This window comes from Phyllobates terribilis, unplaced genomic scaffold, assembly GCF_046119375.1.
Source record: "Phyllobates terribilis strain yellow unplaced genomic scaffold, ASM4611937v1 Scaffold_2__4_contigs__length_985480577, whole genome shotgun sequence".
NCBI lineage: Eukaryota > Metazoa > Chordata > Amphibia > Anura > Dendrobatidae > Phyllobates > Phyllobates terribilis.
Window position 1 is genome coordinate 49,311,128 of NW_027362762.1, and position 13,568 is coordinate 49,324,695.

Below are 13,568 nucleotides of genomic sequence, written 5' to 3' on the forward strand. Positions count from 1 at the left end.
AAATAATGCTGCCATACTACATAAATAACTAATGTCACCGCACATTAACATAAATAATGCTGCCATACTACATAAATAACTAATGTCACCGCACATTAACATAAATAATGCTGCCATACTACATCAATAACTAATGTCACCGCACAGTAACATAAATAATTCTGCCATACTACATAAATAACTAATGTCACCGCACAGTAACATAAATAATTCTGCCATACTACATAAATAACTAATGTCACCGCACAGTAACATAAATAATGCTGCCATACTACATCAATAACTAATGTCACCACAAAGTAACATAAATAATGCTGCCATACTACATCAGTAACTAATGTCACTACATAGTAACATAAATAATGCTGCCATACTACATCAATAATTAATGTCACTACATAGTAACATAAATAATGCTGCCATACTACATCAATAACTAATGTCACCACACAGTAACATAAATAATGCTGCCATACTACATCAATAACTAATGTCACTACATAGTAACATAAATAATGCTGCCATACTACATAAATAACTAATGTCACCGCACATTAACATAAATAATGCGGCCATACTATATAAATGTCACCACATAGTAACATAAATAATGCTGCCATACTAGATAAATAACTAATGTCACCGCACATTAACATAAATAATGCTGCCATACTACATAAATAACTAATGTCACCACATAGTAACATAAATAATGCTGCCACAGTACTTCAATAACTAATTTCACCACATAGTAGCATAAATAATGCTGCCATACTACATCAATAACTAATGTCACCGCACAGTAACATAAATAATTCTGCCATACTACATAAATAACTAATGTCACCGCACAGTAACATAAATAATGCGGCCATACTATATAAATGTCACCACATAGTAACATAAATAATGCTGCCATACTACATAAATAACTAATGTCACCACATAGTAACATAAATAATGCTGCCATACCACATAAATAACTAATGTCACCACACAGTAACATAAATAATGCTGCCATACTACATATGTAACTAATGGCACCACATATTAACAAACAATGCTGCCATACTAGAAACATAACTAACAATTCCACAGGTGTACTGCTAATGGCGGCAGACCACGTGGCCATTTTGGGGTCCATGAGATGAGGGGACCGGTGTTGCGCTGTGCCGCCCTTGACTCCTTGCTCGGCATCTCAATTTCAATGTTATTTCTATCCTCAGGATGCAGATGCAGTTGAATTTAACGTTGCCTCCCTGTACATAATGACATAGTAACATGCTGCTATGTTGTACACATAATTAATGTCCTCAGATAATAACAAATAATGCTGTCATACTGTACACATAACTACTATCACTATACAGTAACATAAATAATGCTTCCATGCTGGACACATAACTACTATCACTATACAGTAACATAAATAATGCTGCCATACTGTACACATAACTGTTATTAATACACAGTAACATAAATAATGCTTCCATACTGTACACATAACTACTATCACTATACAGTAACATAAATAATGCTTCCATACTGTACACTTAATTACTATTACTATACAGTAACATAAATAATGCTTCCATACTGTACACATAACTACTATTACTATACAGTAACATAAATAATGCTTCCATACTGTACACATAACTACTATTACTATACAGTAACATAAATAATGCTTCCATACTGTACACATAACTACTATCACTATACAGTAACATAAATAATGCTTCCATACTGTACACATAACTACTATTACTATACAGTAACATAAATAATGCTTCCATACTGTACACATAACTACTATTACTATACAGTAACACAAATAATACTTCCATGCTGGACACTTAATTACTATTACTATACAGTAACATAAATAATGCTGCCATACTGTACACATAACTACTATTACTATACAGTAACATAAATAATGCTGTCATACTGTACACATAACTATCACTATACAGTAACATAAATAATGCTTCCATGCTGGACACATAACTACTATCACTATACAGAAACATAAATAATGCTGCCATACTGTACACTTAATTACTATTACTATACAGTAACATAAATAATGCTGCCATACTGTACACATAACTGTTATTAATACACAGTAACATAAATAATGCTGCCATACTGTACACATAACTACTATTACTATACAGTAACATAAATAATGCTTCCATACTGTACACATAACTACTATTACTATACAGTAACACAAATAATGCTTCCATGCTGGACACTTAATTACTATTACCATACAGTAACATAAATAATGCTGTCATACTGTACACATAACTATCACTATACAGTAACATAAATAATGCTTCCATGCTGGACACATAACTACTATCACTATACAGTAACATAAATAATGCTGCCATACTGTACACATAACTGTTATTAATACACAGTAACATAAATAATGCTGCCATACTGTACACATAACTGTTATTAATACACAGTAACATAAATAATGCTTCCATACTGTACACATAACTACTATCACTATACAGTAACATAAATAATGCTTCCATACTGTACACTTAATTACTATCACTATACAGTAACATAAATAATGCTTCCATACTGTACACTTAATTACTATTACTATACAGTAACATAAATAATGCTTCCATACTGTACACATAACTACTATTACTATACAGTAACATAAATAATGCTTCCATGCTGGACACTTAATTACTATTACTATACAGTAACACAAATAATGCTTCCATACTGTACACATAACTACTATTACTATACAGTAACATAAATAATGCTTCCATGCTGGACACTTAATTACTATTACTATACAGTAACATAAATAATGCTGCCATACTGTACACATAACTGTTATTAATACACAGTAACATAAATAATGCTGCCATACTGTACACATAACTACTATTACTATACAGTAACAAATAATGCTGCCATACTGTACACTTAATTACTATTACTATACAGTAACATAAATAGTGCTTCCATACTGTACACATAACTACTATTACTATACAGTAACATAAATAATGCTTCCATACTGTACACATAACTACTATTACTATACAGTAACATAAATAATGCTTCCATACTGTACACAACTACTATTACTATACAGTAACATAAATAATGCTTCCATACTGTACACATAACTACTATTACTATACAGTAACATAAATAATGCTTCCATACTGTACACATAACTACTATCACTATACAGTAACATAAATAATGCTTCCATACTGTACACAACTACTATTACTATACAGTAACATAAATAATGCTTCCATACTGTACACATAACTACTATTACTATACAGTAACACAAATAATGCTTCCATGCTGGACACTTAATTACTATTACTATACAGTAACATAAATAATGCTGCCATACTGTACACATAACTACTATTACTATACAGTAACATAAATAATGCTGTCATACTGTACACATAACTATCACTATACAGTAACATAAATAATGCTTCCATGCTGGACACATAACTACTATCACTATACAGTAACATAAATAATGCTGCCATACTGTACACTTAATTACTATTACTATACAGTAACATAAATAATGCTGCCATACTGTACACATAACTGTTATTAATACACAGTAACATAAATAATGCTGCCATACTGTACACATAACTACTATTACTATACAGTAACATAAATAATGCTTCCATACTGTACACATAACTACTATTACTATACAGTAACACAAATAATGCTTCCATGCTGGACACTTAATTACTATTACCATACAGTAACATAAATAATGCTGTCATACTGTTCACATAACTATCACTATACAGTAACATAAATAATGCTTCCATGCTGGACACATAACTACTATCACTATACAGTAACATAAATAATGCTGCCATACTGTACACATAACTGTTATTAATACACAGTAACATAAATAATGCTGCCATACTGTACACATAACTGTTATTAATACACAGTAACATAAATAATGCTTCCATACTGTACACTTAATTACTATCACTATACAGTAACATAAATAATGCTTCCATACTGTACACTTAATTACTATTACTATTCAGTAACAAATAATGCTTCCATACTGTACACATAACTACTATTACTATACAGTAACATAAATAATGCTTCCATACTGTACACATAACTACTATTACTATACAGTAACATAAATAATGCTTCCATGCTGGACACTTAATTACTATTACTATATAGTAACATAAATAATGCTGCCATACTGTACACATAACTGTTATTAATACACAGTAACATAAATAATGCTGCCATACTGTACACATAACTACTATTACTATACAGTAACATAAATAATGCTGCCATACTGTACACATAACTGTTATTAATACACAGTAACATAAATAATGCTGCCATACTACATAAATAACTAATGTCACCGCACATTAACATAAATAATGCTGCCATACTACATCAATAACTAATGTCACCGCACAGTAACATAAATAATTCTGCCATACTACATCAATAACTAATGTCACCGCACAGTAACATAAATAATGCTGCCATACTACATCAGTAACTAATGTCACTACATAGTAACATAAATAATGCTGCCATACTACATCAATAACTAATGTCACCACATAGTAACATAAATAATGCTGCCATACTACATCAGTAACTAATGTCACTACATAGTAACATAAATAATGCTGCCATACTACATCAATAACTAATGTCACTACATAGTAACATAAATAATTCTGCCATACTACATGAATAACTAATGTCACCGCACATTAACATAAATAATGCGGCCATACTATATAAATGTCACCACATAGTAACATAAATAATGCTGCTATACTACATCAGTAACTAATGTCACTACATAGTAACATAAATAATGCTGCCATACTACATCAATAACTAATGTCTCTACATAGTAACATAAATAATGCTGCCATACTACATAAATAACTAATGTCACCGCACATTAACATAAATAATGCGGCCATACTATATAAATGTCACCACATAGTAACATAAATAATGCTGCCATACTAGATAAATAACTAATGTCACCGCACATTAACATAAATAATGCGGCCATACTATATAAATGTCACCACATAGTAACATAAATAATGCTGCCATACTACATAAATAACTAATGTCACCACATAGTAACATAAATAATTCTGCCATACTACATCAATAACTAATGTCACCGCACAGTAACATAAATAATGCTGCCATACTACATCAGGAACTAATGTCACTACATAGTAACATAAATAATGCTGCCATACTACATCAATAACTAATGTCACTACATAGTAACATAAATAATGCTGCCATACTACATAAATAACTAATGTCACCGCACATTAACATAAATAATGCGGCCATACTAGATAAATAACTAATGTCACCGCACATTAACATAAATAATGCTGCCATACTACATAAATAACTAATGTCACCGCACAGTAACATAAATAATTCTGCCATACTACATAAATAACTAATGTCACCGCACAGTAACATAAATAATGCGGCCATACTATATAAATGTCACCACATAGTAACATAAATAATGCTGCCATACTACATATGTAACTAATGGCACCACATATTAACAAACAATGCTGCCATACTAGAAACATAACTAACAATTCCACAGGTGTACTGCTAATGGCGGCAGACCACGTGGCCATTTTGGGGTCCATGAGATGAGGGGACCGGTGTTGCGCTGTGCCGCCCTTGACTCCTTGCTCGGCATCTCAATTTCAATGTTATTTCTATCCTCAGGATGCAGATGCAGTTGAATTTAACGTTGCCTCCCTGTACATAATGACATAGTAACATGCTGCTATGTTGTACACATAATTAATGTCCTCAGATAATAACAAATAATGCTGTCATACTGTACACATAACTACTATCACTATACAGTAACATAAATAATGCTTCCATGCTGGACACATAACTACTATTACTATACAGTAACATAAATAATGCTTCCATACTGTACACATAACTACTATCACTATACAGTAACATAAATAATGCTTCCATACTACATCAATAACTAATGTCACCACACATTAACATAAATAATGCTGCCATACTACATCAATAACTAATGTCACCACACAGTAACATAAATAATGCTGCCATACTACATCAATAACTAATGTCACCACACAGTAACATAAATAATGCTGCCATACTACATCAATAACTAATGTCACCGCACATTAACATAAATAATGCTGCCATACTACATAAATAACTAATGTCACCACACAGTAACATAAATAATGCTGCCATACTACATCAATAACTAATGTCACTACATAGTAACATAAATAATGCTGCCATACTACATAAATAACTAATGTCACCGCACATTAACATAAATAATGCTGCCATACTACATCAATAACTAATGTCACCGCACAGTAACATAAATAATTCTGCCATACTACATAAATAACTAATGTCACCGCACAGTAACATAAATAATTCTGCCATACTACATAAATAACTAATGTCACCGCACAGTAACATAAATAATGCTGCCATACTACATCAATAACTAATGTCACCACAAAGTAACATAAATAATGCTGCCATACTACATCAGTAACTAATGTCACTACATAGTAACATAAATAATGCTGCCATACTACATCAATAATTAATGTCACTACATAGTAACATAAATAATGCTGCCATACTACATCAATAACTAATGTCACCACACAGTAACATAAATAATGCTGCCATACTACATCAATAACTAATGTCACTACATAGTAACATAAATAATGCTGCCATACTACATAAATAACTAATGTCACCGCACATTAACATAAATAATGCGGCCATACTATATAAATGTCACCACATAGTAACATAAATAATGCTGCCTTACTAGATAAATAACTAATGTCACCGCACATTAACATAAATAATGCTGCCATACTACATAAATAACTAATGTCACCACATAGTAACATAAATAATGCTGCCACAGTACTTCAATAACTAATTTCACCACATAGTAGCATAAATAATGCTGCCATACTACATCAATAACTAATGTCACCGCACAGTAACATAAATAATTCTGCCATACTACATAAATAACTAATGTCACCGCACAGTAACATAAATAATGCGGCCATACTATATAAATGTCACCACATAGTAACATAAATAATGCTGCCATACTACATAAATAACTAATGTCACCACATAGTAACATAAATAATGCTGCCATACTACATCAATAACTAATGTCACTACATAGTAACATAAATAATGCTGCCATACTACATAAATAACTAATGTCACCGCACATTAACATAAATAATGCGGCCATACTATATAAATGTCACCACATAGTAACATAAATAATGCTGCCATACTAGATAAATAACTAATGTCACCGCACATTAACATAAATAATGCTGCCATACTACATAAATAACTAATGTCACCACATAGTAACATAAATAATGCTGCCACAGTACTTCAATAACTAATTTCACCACATAGTAGCATAAATAATGCTGCCATACTACATCAATAACTAATGTCACCGCACAGTAACATAAATAATTCTGCCATACTACATAAATAACTAATGTCACCGCACAGTAACATAAATAATGCGGCCATACTATATAAATGTCACCACATAGTAACATAAATAATGCTGCCATACTACATAAATAACTAATGTCACCACATAGTAACATAAATAATTCTGCCATACTACATAAATAACTAATGTCACCACATAGTAACATAAATAATGCTGCCATACTACATCAATAACTAATGTCACCGCACAGTAACATAAATAATTCTGCCATACTACATAAATAACTAATGTCACCGCACAGTAACATAAATAATGCGGCCATACTATATAAATGTCACCACATAGTAACATAAATAATGCTGCCATACCACATAAATAACTAATGTCACCACACAGTAACATAAATAATGCTGCCATACTACATATGTAACTAATGGCACCACATATTAACAAACAATGCTGCCATACTAGAAACATAACTAACAATTCCACAGGTGTACTGCTAATGGCGGCAGACCACGTGGCCATTTTGGGGTCCATGAGATGAGGGGACCGGTGTTGCGCTGTGCCGCCCTTGACTCCTTGCTCGGCATCTCAATTTCAATGTTATTTCTATCCTCAGGATGCAGATGCAGTTGAATTTAACGTTGCCTCCCTGTACATAATGACATAGTAACATGCTGCTATGTTGTACACATAATTAATGTCCTCAGATAATAACAAATAATGCTGTCATACTGTACACATAACTACTATCACTATACAGTAACATAAATAATGCTTCCATACTGTACACATAACTACTGTACACATAACTACTTCCTCCAGGGGGCATAACTAGAGTGCCCCCTGGAGGAAGCTGTGTCATCTGTGTGGAACTTCAGCAGGCTAGAGGGCACGTCCCTGGTGGTCTAGGGCAGTGTTCCCCAACTCCAGTCCTCAAGGCCCACCAGCTGGTCATGTTTTCAGGATTTCCTTAGTATTACACAGGAGATGGAATTATTGCCTGTGCAGGTGATGCAATTATCACCCATGCAATACTAAGGAAATCCTGAAAACATGACCTGTTGGTGGGCCTTGAGGACTGGAGTTGGGGAACCCTGGTCTAGAGCGGTGATGTGGTTAATGGCACTATCATCTTTCACTCAGTTAAACAGCTCCAAAACAAATGCTCTATATGTTCCCACAGCTGCCACTAGTGGGGGCTCACTGCGCATAACAACAAAGTGACACATGTGCTTCACTCCCTCTGGTGGTGGCCACCTGTATTACACTATAAACTAAATCAGGAAAAACAAAGGAGCAGTAAAGTTCCTGTGCGCCATTAACACTAAATATCTTGATAAATGCGAACTTGTAGGATGTTTTCTGCTGTTTGGTTGCAGCTCACAAAAAGTAAAGTCATTCCCATCTAGTAAATATCAGTGGTACAACAGTGCAACAGCATTATTACAACAGTGACACCTGCTGGACACAACTATAAATGCACATCACTGAGCAACACATTGTGTTACCCAGACATATTTATATATCAGGGGACTGTGCACACTTCAGTGCAAGAGTCTGAGCTGAATTATCTGCACCTTGGAGCACAACTGGATCATGTAGGGGCATTTTTTTTTTTACTTATTTATATGAATTTTTGACTAAAAATCATTTTTACAATTGGGTTTCATTAAATATTTTGGAGCATTTGGTTTCTACATCCTTTATGTATCACAGTACATAGCAGACTGCAGAAGGAGCTACTGGTGATCCATCAGTGAGCTCCTTCTCTGGTCTGTAACCCCGGTCTCTGTTCTCCTGAACTCTTCTAACGTTCAGCTGATCTTTGATATGATTATTCCCTGATAATCGGCGAGTGTTCGCCGGGTGTGATGATTTTCATTATCAGCAGCACTTCGTCCTGTGCAAACAAGAGATGTTCTCCCAACAACAGTATACCTGGTCCTTAAAGGGATTGAGCCCTGGATCAGCTCATGTAAAAGGGCCATTAGAAGATTTCAGGTGAAGAGAGACGAGTGTTACAGACTAAAAAATCAGAGTGAGCTCACTGACCGATTCACTGGTAACTCATTCTGCAGTCTGTATGTTCAGTGATACATAGAGGCTGTAGAAACCAATATTTTGGGAAAAAGTTACCTGTAGCTCCCCGAGGGCTCGGCTGCTACAGGGGTATTGCACCTCAAACCAGAGGTGTGATATTCCACTCCCGGGTAAGGATGGAGTGTGGACCAGGGCTCGGTAGGCTGCATGCATCACACACACCCCATTTCCGAGGGACAGCTCAACGGTGCTCCCACGAGACAGAAGTGCAGGCACGACAGCATCTGTCCCTGGCTGGAGTGGGGAGGGGGAGGAAAACCCAGTGGTGTAGGAGCAGATAGGGGTGGGTCTCTGGGCATAGGTAGGAGCCCATTGGTTGCTGGTCACCTGGGCTCGGGTGCTAGAGGGAGGTATAAAAGGTGGGCACCATCTTAGGACAGTGAGAGTTCAGAGAGGAGTGCAGTCCGAGGAGAAGTGACAGGGAGCAGAGCTGCGGCATGGGCTCTGCTCTGCAGGCTGGCCTTGTCAGGAGGCCGGAGCAAAAGAGAGAGAGGAGAAGGAACAGCAAGGGAAGTAAGAAAGGAAACAAGGAACTGGAACACAGAGAAAGGCCCAGAGACACGAAGGCGGAAGGAACCCCAAAGGCCCAGGAGATTGCGGGTGAAGGGTTGGCAGAGCAGGGTACCGGGACCCAAATTGGTGGAGGCAACAGATTCCTCAGCCAAAGACCGGAGGTTGTGACCACATCTTGGTGCGACCCCCCACTACATCCACCAGGAAAGCATACCGCATAGGGTCAGGAAACCGGAGATAGGTTTCGCCAATAGAAGGCCCGAGGAAGCTGGACAAAGGTGGGTCACTGGTGGGGACGGCCAGAGAAGGGAAGAGAAGGGAGCCCTGTGCCACGCTCTGGAATTGTGTGGCACCCCAGGGGTCTGGTTTCCACAGTAATGCAATGTTATGTCTGAGAGCAGGTGGGAGGTCTCTTGGTCAGGAATCCTATGCATGCCACACCTCCTGCCCAGTCCTGGGAGGGGAAGAACTTCCCCTATATAAACCTAGGGCTGAGGCAGGGTTAGTGAGTAGAGAAGAAGTAGAGACAGAGAAAAGAAGCAAATATAGGAACAGAATATCAGGAGCTCTGTGGGAGCAGTGTTACAAGGAGTCAGGGGCTGGCAGCTGCAGAGCTCGCCCTGACTGAGAAGATTTCTTACCGGACCCGGAGTCCGAGGCTGTGGGGACTAACTCCTACCCAGCAGCAGAATCCGTCAGGCAGGGGATTCCAGGTCCTCAGGCCCAGAAACCCGAAGGCACGGTCACACGCGTGGGACCAGCACCGCCATCGTGGAGCGGAAGCCATTAGAAGGCCCCGAGTCACCGGCCATACGGGTGAGCACCACACGGTACACTCAGGGACGTGGGCTACTTATATCCGCCTCTAGCAAGGTAGCCAGAAGAGTACAGTTAGTTGGGGAGGCCTACAACTCCGCCTGGCCAGGGGAGATCCCATCTGCTCAAGGACTGACCAGGCCCCGATTGCTAGCAAGTACTCCGGGAGGGTCTATCTTTGTCACCAGTAAAGACCCTGAACTACACCGCATCGTCTCTGAGTGGTTCCTGCTACCCCCATCATCCACGTCGGCTGCCCTGAGGCCATACCCCTCCCGTTGGGGGTTATACCATCCACGCTGCACCATCCTTCCACCGGCCTCAGCGGTCTGCCCTGCAGCGGCAGCTCCATAGCTGCAAATCAACGGGTGGCGTAGTCATCCACCATCCACTGCTAATAGACTGCCACTTAGTCTGACTCCCTGGGCACGGACCGGGTCACCGCCACGAGACTACTACCCCCCATCTGATCCGGCTCCGGGTAGGCTCCCGCGTGCGCAACGCTGCGCGACTCAGGCCCAGGGGCGCGTCAATTGCCTGGGAGTTGGTCGAGTCCCCTGCCTGGTGGACGCAGGGACGCAGCACGGCTTGTGCCGTCATCGCCTGCAGGATTGACACGAATAACAACTGTGAGTAAAGCATTGGAAACTGCAACCCCACGTCTCTGTGTTTCATCGCCGCACCAGCACCATCAGTACTGGGACGCTCACACCATCACTCCCATCATCCATCGTAGCTGCCCTGAGGCTATACTCCTCCCGTGGGGAGTTATCCCATACTTGGCTGCGCTTACAACATCAGCCTCAGCGGCCTGCAACGCAGCGGTGGTCCCCACTGACCGCAATCCACGGGTGGCGTAGTCGGACATTTGTTATTACACTAAGACTGCCACTGGTTTGACCGCCCTGAGCCACGGACCGGGTCGCCGCTACACTGAGACTACCACCCCCAGCATCCCACCAGAGGCCCGGTTCCGGGTTCCCCACGCGGCCCAGGGGGCGAGTCATACCTACTTCACAAAAGGGGGTGTACCAGGTATATATGTTATCCCCTATCGATGGGATAAAAGTTAAGTCCTTGATTGTTGGGGGTCCAAGACCTGGGAACGTCTCCAATCCCCGTGCATGGTATAAATGTAACAGGGGTAAAGCCTGCGCACCCTCTCTCTATTCATTGTCTATGGTACTGCAGGAGAAAGCTGAGCACTGCGATCGGCGATTTCCATCAGTCCCATGGACAATGAAGGTTAAAAAAAAAATGGAATGAAAGTTGAAAAGTTAAAAGCACAAAACAAAATGAACCTAAAAAGTGTGCTTAAAGGGGATGTCCTATAAATGACATTTCTCAGATATCCAGAAGAAAGTGTGATAAATGTAAGATCTTTGTGGACCGGACCATGAGGGCTGGAGTCCTAACCTCTCCTCTGTGAATGGAGCAGTAGTGAGCACGTGCGACCACTGTCCCATTCATGGTCTATAGAAGCAGTGGTCGCACGTGCTCACTATCGCTCCATTCACATAGGGGACTCTGGGACCCCCGTTCTCGCCATAGGTGGGGGCCACAGTGGTCTTCATTATAATGATTTGATTAAGAACCAGGGAGTTACAGGTTCGAAATGCGTAATGTGTTGTTTTTCACATCAATTACTGTTCTCGCACAGGCTCCTCTTCAGTCTGTGTCTACTAATGGTCCCTGGGGTATCACATCCGGCCCCCCGTCCCCTGTATATAATCTTTGTCCCCTGGTACATAACATCTGGCCCCTCGACCCCCCATGCCTGGTGTATAACCTCCGGCGCCCTATCCCGGGTGTATAACCTCCGGCCCACTCGCCCCTGGTCTATAACCTCTGGCCCCCGGTGTATGACTTCCGGCCCCCCGCCATGCCGTCTGCCTTTACTAACGTGACAGATCGGCCGGTGGTGCGGAGCTCCCTAATACCAGCGCGTCCTGTAACAGGAGCCACCGAGGTAATAAGTCCGTCCATGATATTTCTTCCCCCATCACCTGTGAGTGATATTACTGAGGAGTGGAAGGAACCGCAGCAACTCAGTCACAAAGTGGAGACCCTGTAACGTTACAGAGCGGGGGGCCAAGTGCTGAGGAGCAGAGGGCAGAAAGGTCACCATCGCTCTGCTGACCCCATAACTGCAGAGTCCAGACCTCCTCTGGTATCAACACAAACACTGCACCCCCGCCGGGAGCTTCATGGCCGAGCAGCTGCATGCAGTCGTACATCACCAAGCACAATGCCGAGCGTGGAGTGGTGTAAAGCCGTCACCTCTGGACTCTGGAGGAGACGTGTTCTGTGCAGTGATGATCGCACTTCTCTATCTGCGTCTGATGGAGGAATCTGGGTTTGGTGATTCCAGGAGGACGTTACCCCCTGACCGCATTGTGAGCTGTACAGTTTGGTAGAAGAGCTCGGCCGTTATATCTGGAGGGACGACTCCATATTATTGTCTATGGATGTAGGATGGGAGGTGAGAAAAGCTCCT